Raw genomic sequence first — 16,887 nt, forward strand, 5'->3', positions numbered from 1 at the left:
TAGTAGTACTGATTTAAAAGAAAAACAAAAAGCTTCAGGGACTTCCCCAGTGGTCCAGTGGTTGAGGGTCTGCCTTCCAGTGCTGGGGATGCCGGTTCAATCCCTGCTCTGGGAACTAACATCCCACATGCCAAAGAGCAACTGGGCCTGCTCCCCACAGCTGCTGAACCCAGGAATCGGAACTGGAGAAACCCGAGAGCCACAGTGAAAGGGCCAAATAAATAAATGTTTTTTTTTTTTTTTTAATTCACACACGTAAATTTTAACACCTAAATCTTAAGACTAAAATGTTCTAAGTATATTTTTCCGAGGAAAATTAAATGAATTTAATTCTTTTTAAGTGCTGTGATTCTAGTAGATTATCCATGGAGCAGTCAGTCATCTCCTCGAACTAACCAACCAAACTTCCCACACTGGTTGGCAGAAGTTAACATGAGTTTTGCCAGCTTACCACAATTTATAATAAAATCCCTTGTGCACAGAATTTCAAATGGACTCTTTATTTCTGAGTTCTAAAAACTCAATGGAAAAAATATGAACCAGACAGATAGAGAGTGAATATTTAGCCACGAGAAGAAACCAGTAATTCATGAGTGGTGAGGTTCTTCCTCAAGAATGGATGGTGTAAACTATGAAGCATTTCTTTCACGAAGTCAAAAACATATTTATATCTTTCAACTAATTTTTTGTATTACACTTAAAAGTTTTACATTTAAAAATACCTGAACCCCTGAAGTGTGTATAAGGTAAGATATGACAATTTATTTTTCCTTCTTTTTTTTTTTTGATGGTGTTGTTTGATGCGTATGCTCAGTTGCTCAGTCATGTCTGACTCTGCAACCATTTGGACTGTAGCCCACCAGGTTCCTCTGTCCATGGAATTTTCCAGGCAAGAATGCTGGAGTGGGTTGCCATGCGCTCCTCCAGGGGATCTTCCCGACCTAGGATGGAACCCACGTCTCCTGCATCTCCTTTATTGACAGGCAGATTCTTTACCACTGAGCTGTTGGGGAAGTTACTAATAGATAGTCACTGATGTCAGATGTACAGGTGATTCCCGAGCTCATCAGAGTAACACGTTCCTGCAGTGTTACCGGGCATATTCTTCAGGTCTCCTTTCCCAAACTACTGACTCAATTTAAGATTCCATCCTCCATCCTCTGCTTGTATTGAATCTGCCTTGTAAAGCTCATTCCTTTCAAGTGATAGGGTTTTGAGAGACATGAGGGTGGGGGGGAGTTCAAGACCAGGCATGAGATTCATCCGATGCTATTTCTTTAACGTGATCCATTCTTCCTTTGATCTGTGAAGTTCCCAGCATCCAGTCAAGGTTATTGGGATCCAGAGATGGAGCGTTGGCAGCCGCTTCAGTGTCAGTTGTCTGGCGTTAGATGATTTTTCTCTCAGCCACATTCTACCCGCTACCTTTGAGGTATGGCATTCAGCCTCACTGCATCACTGAGAAAAGAAATGGTAAAATTAAGTACATTTTAAAACTGCTCATTGAACGCACATCATTAAATAATTCTATAAGAAATTCATAAACAGAGACAAGTAGGAAGATTAAACTGCTACAAATTATGTGGTGGAGGTAGCAGGGAGTGTACACTTACTTTACTCTTTGTTCCAGCCACAAAGTGTCTAGGGCTAGGCATGGTTATGCCCATGGCTTAACAATGAGTACCTTTAAGGAAGTGTGACCCCTGAGTGCCCCCAAAAGGGAGACTATTGTAACAGCATTTAGCTCATATCTAGGAACTGGTAAAGAACAGGTCTGCCAATGCAGGAGATGCAAGAGACACAGATTCAATCCCTAGGTCGGTAAGATCCCCTGGAGGAAGGCATGGCAACCTACTCCAGGATTCTTGCCTGGAGAATCCTATGGACAGAGCAGCCTGGTGGGCTACCCTGGGGTCCATAGGGTCACTAAGAGTTGGACATGACGGAATCAACTTAACATGCCCACACATACAAAAATTGGTTTAAAATGTCTTTGTGTTGCTCAAATTACAGTTGTTCTCAGTTGAGGCTTTAAGTTTCTATCTTTCTTCCTTTCTCTGTCTTGGTCCTTCTTCACCTTAATTCCCATCCCACTAGCAGCAAGTAAGTGGGGAAAGGAGCAACTTCCTCTCCTTCACCCCAAAATGCTGTGACAGTGCTGGCCACCGGTGGTCATTCCTATTCTCTGCCATTCTTCCTGACCATCCCATCCTATCTCTTTGACAGGTGTTGAGTCTACTTACCTCTGTTTTCTCTGTTTCTACCTGTTCTGTATCCTTCATGAGACCAAGGGCTTCTGTGTTTTCAAACAAATGAACCTCAGCACACGAAATGGCACTGGGTCCCCAGGTGGTGCCTTAGCATCCAAGGCTGTGTAACAAACCACTCCAGAATGTAGCTGTGCAAAGCAGCAGCCTTCCCCTTGTCATCTCTCTTGTGGGGTCTTTGGGTCAGGAATTAGGGACGGGCTAGTTCCTGACACACAGGCTCAGTGGTTCTGCCTCAGGACCTCCGAGGCAGTTGCAGGAGACATAACAGCTGGGGGCTTTCTGGGCATCTTTTTCTCTTCTGTAGTCTCGAGGGCTCTCCATTTGGTCTTTCTTCATGGGGTTAGTTGGGCTTCTCCAGAAGTGGCTGGGTTGGCCCCTTTCTAGGTGTTTCAAATAGAAGCTGTTTAATAAAAGAGATCAGAGAAGGCAATGGCAACCCACTCCAGTACTCTTGCCTGGAAAATCCCATGGATGGAGGAGCCTGGTGGGCTGCTGTCTATGGGGTCGCACAGAGTCGGACACGACTGACGCGACTTAGCAGCAGCAGCAGCAATAAAGGAGATGACTATGCAAACATCAGAAGTGCAGAAAATGACATGAGGGTCATGATCCCCTTCAGATATAGCAACATCATGAAGGACCAGAGGGATAAAAAAGGGACAACTGCGAGGCATATTCAGAGAACCCAGTGGAGTCGAATGTTCATCTTACTGAACCAGCCAATGACAGCTCCCATCTCTCTCCAGGCATCACAGAAGGTGAGAAAGTTATTTACTTAATCTGCTATATTCATTGAATCTGCTGTGATCAGGGTTTTATTTTAGCCATAAAGAATCCAAAATGTTCTGTAAACAAAGTTAACCTAAAATGCACACTGTACTTCATCTAATCACTTCTCCCCATTTATTTATTTATCACTTATTTGTTTGCTTTAGCAGCCCGTGTGATAGACTGTGCACTGGATGCGTGCGTGTCCTCATGTGTCATATACTGTTCATCATAGAGTCAAGACTGTAAGGAGACAGACTTCTAAAGATCTCATCTCTGCTTCCACTACTTTTTTGAAAAAAATTTTTATTTTACATTGGAGTATAGCTGATTAAATTTCCTTGGAAGAAAAGCTATGATCAACCTAGACAGCATATTAGAAAGCAGAGACATTACTTTGCCAACAAAGGTCCATATAGTCAAAGCTATGGTTTTTCCAGTGGTCATGTATGGATGTGAGAGTTGGACTATAAAGAAAGCTGAGTGCTGAAGAACTGATGCTTTTGAACTGTGGTGTTGGAGAAGACTCTTGAGAGTCCCTTGGACTGCAAGATCAAACCAGTCAATCTTAAAAGAAATCAGTCCTGAATATTCATTGGAAGGACTGATGTTGAAGCTGAAATTCCAATACCTTGGCCACCTGATGCGAAGAACCAACTCACTGGAAAAGACCCTGATGCTGGGAAAGATTGAAGGCAGGAGGAGAATGGGACGACTGAGGATGAGATGGTTGAATTGCATCAAAGATTCGATGGACATGAGTTTGAGCAAGCTCCAGGAGATGGTGAAGGACAGAGAAGCCTGGCATGCTGCAGTCCATGGGGCATGCCACGGAGAGAGTCAGACACGACTGAGTGACTGAACTGAATAGCTGATTAATAATGTTGTAATAGTTTCAGGTGGACCTCAAAGGGACTCAGCCATACACGTGCATGTATCCATTCTCCCGCAAACTCCTTTTGCATCTAGGCTGCTACATGACATTGAGCAGAGTTCCCTGTGCTATACAGCAGGTCTTTGTTGGTTATCCATTTTAAATGCAGCAGTGTGTGCACGTCCTTCCCACACTCCCTAGGTAACCCTTACCCCATTTGTCCCCCATGGCAACCATAATTTCATTCCACTTCTTTTTGAAGCAAACTATTCTGTTCCAGGGGTGTGTCTTTCTTATGCTCAGTCACTTGTATGCAAGAGTCAACCCAAGCCACAGCAGCACACTTAACTCTTGTCTCACATCAACTCACATTCCATTGGCCGGGGCAAGTCATGGGGCCACAAACAACATGAATGAGGCTCAAAAGCGTTTTTCCCCACAAAGGGAGGGGAAAGAGAGAGCTGGAAAATACCTCTCTCACTTTCCCATGCGTCAGAATTCCTGGAGGGTTTGTTTGTTAAGCCTGACTATGGGTCCCAGTGCCAGCGTTTCTGATTTGTTAGCTTGGGGCCTGTCGATCGGCTTTCCTAACAAATCCCCTAGTCGTACAGATGCTGCTTCATCCAAAGACGACACTTTGAAAACCACTGATCTAAACTCTCACTGTTGGCATCTGGAGATGCCATGCGACGCCTGAGTAGAGAACAGGAAAGTGTGAGTGCAAGAGGAATGAAAACCCCAAATGATAAAAGTCTTGGGATAGTCTTTGTGAAAAAAAAAAATGCAATAGGATCTTGGTTTAATTAGCCTAAAGCAAGGCAGCTAACAGAGAACTTAATGACAGTCTTCATGTCCGCAATGGAAGAGGAACAGCTGTTTTTTTGGAGGATGAGACCGGTATGACAATGCACTGGGAGAGATTCAAGGTAGCCGTGAGCAACAACAATCCATCTGCAAGGCTGCAGAGGTGACGCGCGCACTAAGGACTCTGAGAGAAGCAGAATTAGATCACTTCAGGCACAAGCCATAGCCACTCTGCAATTATTTGACTTTTGTTCTTTCACTGGAGCAATATGAGAATTGTCTCTGAGGGTCGCTTTCGGCTCCGTAATGAGGATAAGGAAAACAATGAGGAAGAGGTAAAGACCAGGGGGAAAATGTCGTCTGCATTTGTGAGTGCATTTCAAGATGCCACCAGTCGTTTTCTGTAAAAGCAAGCATTTCTTAATTTTGCTGTCACCCCTAACATGTGATGAACCTCATTCCATTGTGAAGCTGACCTTTCTGGCTGAAAAAAGCATTCCAGAAGACAGAATACCTGGCTCAAAGTCTCAGTTCTGGCATATTTCTGTTGTTGTTGTTGATTGCTTAATTACTTCAATCTTTCTGAGTTTCTTGTCCATAAATGAGGTTAATAATTTCAACAGTATTAGTGTGCTGCAAGGATCCAAAAAGCTAATACATGAGAAGCTGCTTTGCAAACCATAGAGTGCTGTTGGCAGGCTGAATTTGTGGTGATTGTAGGTGGGGAGCGGGGGAGTGGGAGGGATGCCGTCTTAACGGGCAGCTATGCTTCTCCAACAGGAATTTCAAAGTGAAAGTCGCTTGGTGTGTCTGACTCTTTGCAACCCCATGGACTACATATAAGCTGCCAGGCTCCTCTGTCCATAGAATTCTCCAGGCAAGAATACTGAAGTACGTTGCCATTCCTCTCTTCAAGGGATCTTCCCAACTCAGGGATCGAACATAGGACTCTCGCATTGCAGGCAGATTCTTTACCATCTGAGCCACCAGGGAAACCCAAGAATACCAGAGTGGGGAGCCTATCCCTTCTCCAGGGGATCTTCCCGATCCAGGCATTGAATTGGAGTCTCCTGAGCACTCTGAAATTCTGAGGATGGTGTGTGTTTTGGACCTCAGATAATGAAGGCAGCTGACTGAACTCTCAGTTCAGGCATGTTATGAACATCAGTTGTCACAAGGCCCTTCTCTTGTCTCATTTTATTATTTTCCCTTTAACCCCATTTTCAATCCTGTCCTCCCTGATCCCTCATTTTTGATATGCATAAATCTTTAGATATGCATAAATCTTTGAAACACAATGCATGCTCAATCACTTCAGTCATGTCTCACTCTCCATGACCCCATGGATTGTGGCCCACCAGGCTCCTCTATCCATGGGATTTTTCCCAGCAAGAATACTGGAGTAGGTTGTCATTTCCTTCTCCAGGGGATCTTCCCAACCCAGGGATCAAACCTGCGTCTCCTGCATTGCAGGTGGAATCTTTACCCCTGAGCCAATTGTTGGGAAGTCCAACAATTAAATATGTATGATTGTGTGTTTTAGACCTTGCTCCATGTTTTACAGAGTCAATTTATTGTATACCTGAAATTAACACAGCATTGTAAATCAATTACACTTCAATAATAAATAAAACCCTGAATACTCTCCAAAATATATACATTATATATATATATATATAATTATGTATATATTATTTACCTATATATACATTCACACATACACACTTTTCTTACATGAAATTTCAGGAGTTAAAGATCCTCCAAGGGCTGAGGAACAACTATCACAGATCTATGAGAACAATTAAGCATTCATCCCTGAGGGATATTCAAAGCTTTACTCACTTGTATCAGAATCACAAGCTGCATCCATGATAGAGCAACCTGGAAGAAGAGGTACATTCTTAAAAGTGTGAATTAACCAACATGAATCCTAGAATCTTCAAGTCCTCTGAGGACAAGGATGACGAATGGAGGCTTGGAGGAATGAAGTACCCCAGCCATCTTCAAGGAGCATTCTGCATTCCCAGTGAGGAGCTCTCTGTGGCTGCTTCTTCCGCTTACTTTCAGGGTGGTGAGTTTTGTTCAGAAAATGTGATTGATAGGGCAGTGTCTCCACACACATCGTTAGCCTGTGGTGGGTAAGCTCAGGTGGTCAGAGCTTCGTGCTAATGAGGCAGAGGTTAGGAGCTCAGTGTGCACGTGGACCACAGCTTTTGTCTCGTTCACATCCCCAGCCTACTCCCAACGTGGGCCACCTGTCTTGGAAATGAATTCAGAGGGAGGAGCCTTGTGGAAAGGCCTGGATGGACTGCTGCACATGTATCATGACTCTGGGTAACCAACTCCTCTCAGAGCTCCTGATGGCTGATGAGGATGGTCAGCTTTATTTAAAAAGGACAGCAAGCATAACACTCAAGACATTCACGCTCTGTGGATTTTGTGATGATGTTAAATTGTCACTAGATTTTATATCCTTGGGAAATACATATTTGAATGTGAATGTATTAGATAAAATAGTGAGTATTTACTGACATAGAGATGGGTGAGCATTCAGTCTGCAGAAAGCTCATCTGACTAAAAGCAACCTTGAATGTTCTGGAGTTCTTAATTGGCAAATCCTGGATGAAATGTTATTAAACAGTTGTTGAACTGAACAAAACTTTTCAGTGTATTTCTCTCATAGAGCAAAGCCTAGATTTGTGGAGCATCCTGTCCATGTTTGGGAGCACTTTAGACACTCCTCATTTTGGGTAAAAGCTGTACAATCCAAAACAAGCCAGAGGTCAGGAAATGGTTCTCAGATCCTCCCTGACCCATAGACTTTTCTTCAACCCATGCATGCATGTTGAGTCGCTTCATCATGTCTAACTCTTTGAGACCCCATAGACTGCGGCCCTACCAGGCTCCTCTGCCCATGCGATTCTCCAGGCAAGAATACTGGAATGGGTTGCCATGACCTTCACCAGGGGATCTTCACGACCCAGGGATTGAACCGCCATCTCTTTTGTCTCCTGCATTGACAGGCAAGTTCTTCACCACTAGCGCCACCTGGGAAGCCCTTCTTCAACCCATAAGAAGTCAAATGGTGTTTTAGCTCCTTCATGGTTGTCATGTCTGCCCCTCCCCACCCTCCTTATTACCACTTCAGCTAAAACCCTGGTTATTTCCCTACTGGACTGGCTACAGTTCACAGCTAACCCCTCACCAACACTGAGGATGAGTTACAAGGTGAGCTCTAGAGTTGGACTGCCTGGTTAAGCTTGAAATCCATAGAACTTCTCTTCCCTCTAAGCAAGCAAACTTGCAAATATCCTTTGAGTCAAACAACCACAAAAGTCATTTGTATTTTTTCTACTGGGTGATCATTTCAGACCTCAAAATTGATCCAACATCCTGAGGGCTTTTATCTTCTCCATGGGACCCTAGAGAGAGGCGGGTGCTGCTTCAATTGGAGAAAAGACATGGAAGTCACAAGCTGTGTATAGTGTATGTTTTTATCGCCTGCCCTCCAAGCTGTGTCTCACACATATGCAGACTAGAGATGTGGCACTTAAATAATTAGCTCTTGATTAGAAAGATCTGGCTGGCTAGTTCTCAGTTCTTTTTCCACCACCCCCCCCTTCATTTTCTTTTCTTTTTTCTTTAGATAGAAATAGCAGATAATAGATAAATAGATAGATGGGCGTGTGCTCAGTCATTTCAGTCTTGTCCAACTCTGCAACCCCAGGGACTATAGCCCACCAGGCTCCTCTGTCCATGGTATTCTCCAGGCAAGAATACTGGAGCGGGTTGTCATTTCCTCCTCCAGGGAATCTTCCCTACCCAGATCAAACTCAGGTCCCTGTGTCTCTTGCATTGCAGGTAGATTCTTTACCACTGAGCCACTGAGGAAGCCCCCAGATAGACAGACAGATATAGTAGATAAATAGATAGGGTTGATAGCTGGATAGATAGATAGAAAGATAGATATATAAAGAGATAGACAAACATGATATGACCTATGATAGAATCAGAAGAGTCAGTCTTGGCGCTAATCTAAAATGATCACAGCTATGCTTTCAAACTGATTCATGTCCAAAGTGCCCCAACACATGGACAGGATGCTCCAGAGTGAATTCCACAGTACAGGCACTCCTTGGAAAGGTGCGGGGGTCAGGGGTGGGGGGAGAAGGGGGAGAAGGGAGGGTGGGTTTCTTTTCACTCTCTGGTCACCCCAGTTAGAGGAAGGTTGGCAGCTCTCAGTAGACCACAAGCCAGGAACTGAAAGCAGCACATTTAAAATAAATAACTCTCCCAAATACAAACCACAGAATATTAGTTACCATCAGAGAAAAAGTGAAGGAGAAAAAGAAATGAGGGGGAAAAAATCGAATCCTCCCCACTCAGCCTCAGAACGCCCCTTGGAGCTGGGCAGGAGTTCTTTATTACTCAGATAATTCAGAAGAAGAAATCTCCTGTCTGGACAGGCATCGCCTCTGGGCTGAGTAGGTTATCCATTTGAACTCCCTTCTGCAGCCTTGCTGCTCCACAGGTGAATGTGGCCTGAAATAAAGGTAGAAATTATCAGCACGGTACATGGGGATTTAACCTTCCAAGGCCCCTTCATTAACCTCAAACCTCCTCTGCCTACAATCACCATGTGGAAAAAAGGTCCTATGTGTGGCCTGGCGGAAGCTAACGCAAATGTTTCACTGATTTTTGAATGAAGGAACAACAACAACAAAAAATAACCCTAACTGCGACCCATAAAAGACATAGCAATTTAGAGTTTGGTTGTTTCCTATGGAATGTGTATGATTTTTTTCACCCCCTCCTCTGATTTTCCCTTTAAAAAAAAAATAATTGTTAAGTTTTTTCAACATTGTGGCCTTAGGAGGTAATTTACTAAACAGGACAAAATTAGCTGATTTTTGGACCATTTAAAAGAACATTTCTTTTGAAAGCATATAAAATGTATTAAAGCAATCTTCGAAGTCTTTACCCCTGCTTGAGATTTTAATTTACTCCAAGCTAATAAATTATCCCCTTTCTCAGAAGCTATTGAAAAATTTCAGTTAAATCCTTTTTAAATTTTAATGTGTTCAATTGAATCCCAAGCAATTTAGACGCACACACTCCCAGCTTGGGGTGGTCAGCTCACCAAGGAAAGACTGAAAAGGGGTCAGATTAACGGGAACCCCCTCCCGCCCCCTGGGATTACCAAGGTGGTATTAACGAATGTGATTTCCCCTGCACGTACAAGGTCCGATTGTTGGATAATTACTTTTCCACAACAGCATTTAACAAACGCTCCTGTTTGAAGGCTAGGACCATTTTCTCTACAGCTGGAGGATGTTCAGGAAAGGCAGGATGATGGGGAGTGGGGGTGGGGGGAGCAGGAAGCCGGGTGGCTCTAATCAGAGCCAAATCGGGTGCTAGGGTCACTTTGGTTGTAGCGTTTGCCCGAGCACAAAGGCTCACTTCATCTCCGGCAGGGCTCTGCACACTTATCAGAAATATTTTTTCAGGCTATCAATTATTATATTTGAACATTGCATCCTGGCTCAGGGGAGCCCTCAGCAAGCTGTAGCAAAAATCAATCCAGTTTTACAACTTTTACCTTGGCAGGGCTCCAGCTCTGTCCGTTACCCGGTAATTTAAAGATGCCATAGCTCTTTCGGTGCCACAGATATATCCCCGAGTATGACATGTCCTTGATCACAGCAATCATTTTTTAAAGTTTGCCCAGGTGTCCTGGGTAGGGTTAACTCTCACGGAGGTTGCAGGCATCACCTTAGCAGTTCCGCTTTGTCCGTAATCATACCTGATGATTGTGGTGAACAAAACACTTCCCCTTCCCACACTGTCTGCTCTATATGACAGCAGCCACGCAAGCTCATTTTATTTGATCAGGTGGAAGAAGGCTGAGCAGCAAAGAATTGGTGCTTTCAAACTGTGGTGCTGGAGAAGACTCCTGAGAGCCCCTTGAACTACAAGGAGATCAAACCAGTCAATCCTAAAGGAAATCAGTCCTGAATGCTCATTGGCAGGCATGGTGCTGAAGCTGAAACTCCAATACTTCGGCCACCGGATGTGAAGAGCTGACTCACTGGAAAAGACCCTGATGCTGGGAAAGACTATGGGCAGGAGGAAAAAGGGGTGACAGGGGATGAGATGATTGGATGGCTTTAATGATTCAATGGATGTGAATTGAATGATTCAATTCAAGCAAACTCTGGGAGATAGTGAAGGCCTGGTGTGCTGGGGGCTTCCAGTCCATGGGGTCGCAGAGTCACACATGACTTAGCGACTGAACAACACAGGAGAATCTGTGTTTTTTTGTTTTTTAACTTTACAATATTGTATTGGTTTTGCCATATATCAAAATGAATCTGCCACAGGTATACATGTGTTTCCCATCCTGAACCTTCCTCCCTCCTCCCTCCCCATACCCTCCCTCTGGGTCGTCCCAGTGCACCAGCCCCAAGCATCCAGTATCGTGCATCGAACCTGGACTGGCGACTCATTTCATATATGATATTATACATGTTTCAATGCCATTCTCTCAAATCATCCCACCCTCTCCCTCTCCCACAGAGTCCAAAAGACTGTTCTATACATCTGTGTCTCTTTTGCTGTCTCGTATACAGGGTTATTGTTACCATCTTTCTAAATTCCATATATATGTGTTAGTATACTGTATTGGTGTTTTCTTTCTGGCTTGCTTCACTCTGTATAATAGGCTCCAGTTTCATCCACCTCATTAGAACTGATTCAAATGTATTCTTTTTAATGGCTGAGTAATACTCCATTGTATATATGTACCACAGCTTTCTTATCCATTCATCTGCTGATGGACATCTAGGTTGCTTCCATGTCCTGGCTATTATAAACAGTGCTGCGATGAACATTTTTGAAATCACAGATTAGGAATAGAGTCCGAGTCCTACTTGGAAAAACTTAAAGCCAACTAGGATGTGAACTGCACGAGCCTCTAGAGCTTGGCTCTTTGACTGACACCCTTGGGGAGATGGTCCTGGCCCAGGGAGTAACCGCCTGTTAGCTGAGTGCACACGTGTGCAGTTTAAGGGCTAGGCTCTGAGGATTGGCACCCTAGAGCAGGCTGTGTGTCATAAGCCAGGGCAGTGTGATTTTAAGAGGATATGGTACTGCTCCGGGAAACATTTACGACCTCTCAGAAGGTGGGAAATTTGGATTGCAGCTGCTGGTTTCATATACGGATGAGTTGCTGTAGATGGCAGGAAACGAGCCACCCATACCAGGCTTTGGAATATCTGTGAAGTAGTAGGAATAAAAGAGGAAGGCTTGCCTTAGGGCTACGTTTGAAAATAACTTTTTAAGTTTATTTTTATTTTTAATTGGAGAATAATTGCTTTACAATGTTGTGTTGGTTTCTGCTATACAAAAATGTGAATCAGCCATAAGCATACATATATCCCCTCCCTCCTGAGCCTCCCTCCTACCTCCCTATCTCACCCTCTAGGTTATGCAGAGTGAAGTTAAGTCAGAAAGAGAAAAACAAATATCATACTTTAATGCATTTTTTGTGGAGTCAATTAATAGAAAAATGGTACAAAAATTCCTGTAGGGCAGGAGTAGAGATGCAGAAGGAAAGAATGGACATGCAGACACGGGGAAAAGGAGAGGGTGGGAACAATTGAGAGAGAAGCATAGACATATATATACTACCATATGTAAAACACATAGCTAGTGGGAAGTTGTTGAAAAGACTTTTTGGGGGGAGGTTTTTTTTTAATTTTGAAATTCCTTATTCTTTTAACTAAAGTATAATTACTTTATAATACTGTGATGGGTTTTTGCCACATAACAACATGAATCTCATTAGGTATACATAGGTCCCCTCCCTCTTGAACCCCCCTCCCACCACCCTCCCCATCCCATCCCTCTAGTCTGTCACAGAGCACTGGCTTTGGGTTCCTTGCAACATACATCGAACTTCACTGACTGTCTATTTTGCATACGGTAATATATATGTTTCAGTGTTATTCTCCCAATCACCTCACCCTCTCCTTCCTCCACTGTGTCCAAAATGTTGTGTCTCCTTTGCCGCCCTGCAAGTAGGATCATCAGTACCATCCTTCTAGATTCCATATATATACATTAATATATGATATTTGTCTTTCTCTTTCCGACTTCACTCTGAAAAGACTCTTTAAGCAGGTATGCTTTAGAAGCCAGGAGCATCTCAATCTCTTCAGTGAATCCGCATATGTAGATAAAGCAGTGATTAGATGGGGCTTGTTTTCGGTGCATGGGGTGAGGTGTGGAGTCCTTAGCATGGAGAATGGAGTGTGGATGTTAAGAGTCATTCATTAACCACCCAGTGGGCTGGCCAAGTTGGCTCAGAGGGTGGAGAATCCCACCTGCAATGTAGGAGACCTGGGCTGGGAAAATCTCCTGCAGAAGGGAACAGCTACCCACTCCAGTATTCTTGCCCGGGGAATTCCATGGACAGAGGAGCCTGGCAGAGCACAGTCAGTGGGATCACCAAGAGCCGGACGTGACTGAGCACTTTCACTTTCACAGGATGAACGAACTGCTCCTGTCTGCCTTGTCTGATGACAACTAGGGTGAGCTTGGGGCATCTTTCTGCAACTCCCGCGAGCATGAAAGTCTAGATACCCTTCAGCTTAGGTGGCAGGAGGGTGGAGTCACATATGCTCTGTCAAGAGTACTTTTGTCAAGAGTACAACTTTAATTGTATAAAAGGTTTGTGTTTGACTCAGCTGGACACCCCCTTCCCCAACCTGTAGCTTTTCCCGGTGCTTTCATGGTTGAACACTTTGGCATTTTCGGGTTGCCAGCTTCGCCAGTATCTGGTCTGAGATTCACGTTGTTGTTGTTCAGTCACTCAGTCATGTCCAGCTTCCTTGCGACCCCATGGACTGCAGCACGCCAGGCCCCCCTGTCCTCCACTATCTCCCGGAGTTTGCTCAAACTCATGTCCATTGAGTCAGTGATGCCATCCAACCGTCTCATCCTCTGTCCGCCTTCTCCTCCTGCCCTCAATCTTTCTAGGGCTTGGGGTCTTTTCCAATCAGTCAGGTGTTTGCATTAGGTGATCAAAGTATTGGAGCTTTAGCTTCTGCATCATACCTGCCAATGAGAATTCAGGGTTGATTTCCTTTAGGGTGGACTGGTTGGATCTCCTTGCAGTCCAAGGGACTCTCAAAAGTCTTCTCAGCACCACAGTTCAAAAGCATCAATTCTTTGGTGATCAACCTTCTTATGGTCCAACTCTCAGATCCATACATGATTACCGGAAAAACCACAGCTTTGACTATATGGACCTTTGTCAGCAAAGTGATGTCTCTGCTTGTTAGCACGCTGTCTAGGTTTGCTACAGCTTTTCTTCCAAGGAACAAGCATCATGAGGCACAAAGAAACCCAAGTACACACACTGACACGTCCTTCCAGAGTCTGCAGGTGCCAGGCAGCTGCCTTCTCTCCACCTTGCAGTGTTTCTAGTTCTTGTTTCATATATAAGGTCCCTGGGTTTCAACTGCTCTCAGCAGGAGGAGGAGGGAAAGGTACATTTACTCCATCTTCCCAGAAGCAGAAGTCTTTTCCTGATGTCTTCTCAAATTATGATTTAGTTTAAAAATAACTTTGTCTCATGACAGTTCTATGGCTGGCTTCACAGATGGACAAATGAGCTATTTTTTCAGTTATTGAACTTTACCACATAGTGGCATTTGTGTTCATTAAAATTTGAAAGTAAATAGAAACAACAAATAGTTCTGATGATAACTGTCTTATTTTAATATTTATGTGGAAGCTGCAGCATCATAAATATTGAGTTATGCTATTATCCCTGTCTGTCCTGGCTTTTAATAAATGTAAAATCTGGCAAATATTACTACATCTATGCTTTCTTTAGCTTTGAACTTAAGAATAGAAAACACATCCCCTTATTAAAATTTGAAAAATGTCTGTTTGGTGAACAGGCTGTCTCCAAATCTCATTTACCATCTCGTTTCCACTTCCCAAATATTCTCCCAGAAGACTCTCCCCAATCTTCATCATTTTTGCAAATGCAGGTAAACACGAGATAATTCACATGCTGTATAGTGATGAAAAAGCAGTGGGATGAGTTGTTTCTCACCTGCTCATGATTTCCTTCCTAGCTACACAGAAAAGGAAGCTGAGAGGAAGGGAGAGAAAAGACAAGGGTAAAACTGGGCACAGGGGTGACAGAGTGAGGGAAGGGAAGGAACGCAGAGGGAAAAGGAAGCTTCCAAGGTATCCTGGGGGACTGACATGGTGCTGCGTCTGCAAGGCCAGATTAAGATACCTCCAGATGTTGGGACCCGGAATTTCAGTATATGCTAACAGATAAATGGATGAAGAAGATGGAACGGTGGGAATTCCCTGGCGGTCCAGTGGTTAAGACTCCACACTCTCACTGCTGAGAACCCAAGTTCAGTCCCTGGTTGGGGAACTAAAATCATACAAGCCGCTCAGTGCGATTAAAAAAAAAAAAAGATGGACTATTATTCTTCCAATTGTGTGTATGCTAAGTCTCATCAGCCGTGTCCAACTCTTTGCAGCCTCCATGAACTGTAGCTGGCCAGGTTCCTCTGTCCAAGGAATTCCCCAGGCAAGAATACTGGAGTGGGTTGCCAATTCCTCCTCCAGGGGATCTTCCCGGATCAGGGATCGAACACTCATCTCCTGTGTCGCAGGTGGATTCTTTACCACTGAGCCACCTGGAAAGCCCCACCTTATGGGGAAAAAGTGTTATACCCATTTACACATGAGAGTAAGAGGCTCAGGGAATTAGAGCCTAGGAAGAAGAGAATGATGAGCTACATGAAGCCATCAGTGCCTGCGTCCCCTCTTGCTGGGATGTGAAGAGGTGATGGAGAGTGAACAGCACCGTGGCCTAAAGTCAGAAGCCTTGGGTTCCAGGTGACTCTGATTCATGACCTGGTGATCTTGGGCTACTCACAGAATGACCCGGCCTTTGCCTGGGGTGTGTAAACAGTGGATTGGACAATCAGATGAAATGCCTGTAGAAGCTTTTGCTTGGCTGTCAAGATGTGTTAGATAGCGTGCCACCTGCCACATCTCACCTTGACTACCTCCCTGAAGCCGTTTAAGTCTGCCACCTCTGCATAGCCTAACTCTTTCCAGATCCTACAATTAACTCCAAATAACGGGTTTTTCCCCCAGTATTTGTACCAAAAATTCATGTTCAGCTTTCAGATCTTGAAACACTGGCTTTATTCTGAATGGAGCACCTGAAATAATTTAACACCTAGATCCTTCCTAAGACGTAATTCTCTGCACTAACCCACCAAATACTCAACTCTTTTGAAGGAGCATATAATTCAGCCCAACTCTTTGTAACAGACATCCAAGACATCAGGTTAGATCAAAGGAAGGGTTTGAACTAAGGTGGGTATTTTTGATCTCAAGTTATGAAACTGGCCCAGAACTCCACCGCTGGGTGTGGTGTACCAGCCAAAGCTTCCCATGGGCCCTAATGGAATTCTGAGGGTGGCCATCGTGCTACCTTCCATCAGATGAGTTGGATCTGTGGCAGGTGAACATGGAGGTCTTCTGGGATTTTTATATGAACCTTCTGAAATGTTTATGACAGATGACTGTGTTACAGACAGAGACAAGTCAGTCGTCAGAACCACCTGTTCATCCCTTTCCCCTTTCCCAAATTCCCCTTTGAGAAATGAGAGGAACCTCATTCACTGTGGAGGGCAGTGTCAGCAAAGAGGAAGCACCGTCTCTGAGACACACACTCCCCAGTGCCAACCCCACCATCAGGCATGCCCACACCTGCCAGCATTCCCAACCAGAGGGGGACCTCCAGCTGGAAGGGTGGCTACAGGAGGCCTGGCCTATCCCTCCTGGAGCCAGGTACCTGCCTGCCACACCTGGAATGGTCCCAGTTGGGCGGGAGTCGGGAGGGGACTCCATGTTTGTGGTTTGACTGGAGATGGATGTGGCTGGGAGATGCCAACAGAGGCACTTAGCACTTCAAAGAACTGAAGACCTTTTTCTTAAACTTGGGGCTCGGGGAGAAACGTCAGGACACAAATAGACTACAGTCCACAGGAGCTAGTGTGCGTGGTAATAGCCAGAGATGCCCCCCAAGGCAGAGACGGATGGGACCAAGGCAGCCAGCGTGAT

The 16,887-nt window shown here is 44.5% G+C and overlaps 1 long non-coding RNA gene across 1 annotated transcript in view; it reads right to left on the bottom strand.

The window, feature by feature from the left end:
- Positions 1–1,192: 1,192 nt before the first annotated feature.
- The window catches only part of LOC112448748 (uncharacterized), an 80,741-nt gene continuing 65,046 nt past the window's right edge, over positions 1,193–16,887 (bottom strand). Inside the window, exons 3-4 of the long non-coding RNA XR_003037095.2 lie at positions 6,559–6,597; positions 1,193–1,458 (exon numbers count right to left, since the gene is read on the bottom strand). This is a non-coding gene — a long non-coding RNA (uncharacterized lncRNA). The remainder of the gene's footprint in view (positions 1,459–6,558; positions 6,598–16,887) is intronic.

Source organism: Bos taurus, chromosome 11, assembly GCF_002263795.3.
Source record: "Bos taurus isolate L1 Dominette 01449 registration number 42190680 breed Hereford chromosome 11, ARS-UCD2.0, whole genome shotgun sequence".
Classification (NCBI taxonomy): Eukaryota; Metazoa; Chordata; class Mammalia; order Artiodactyla; family Bovidae; genus Bos; species Bos taurus.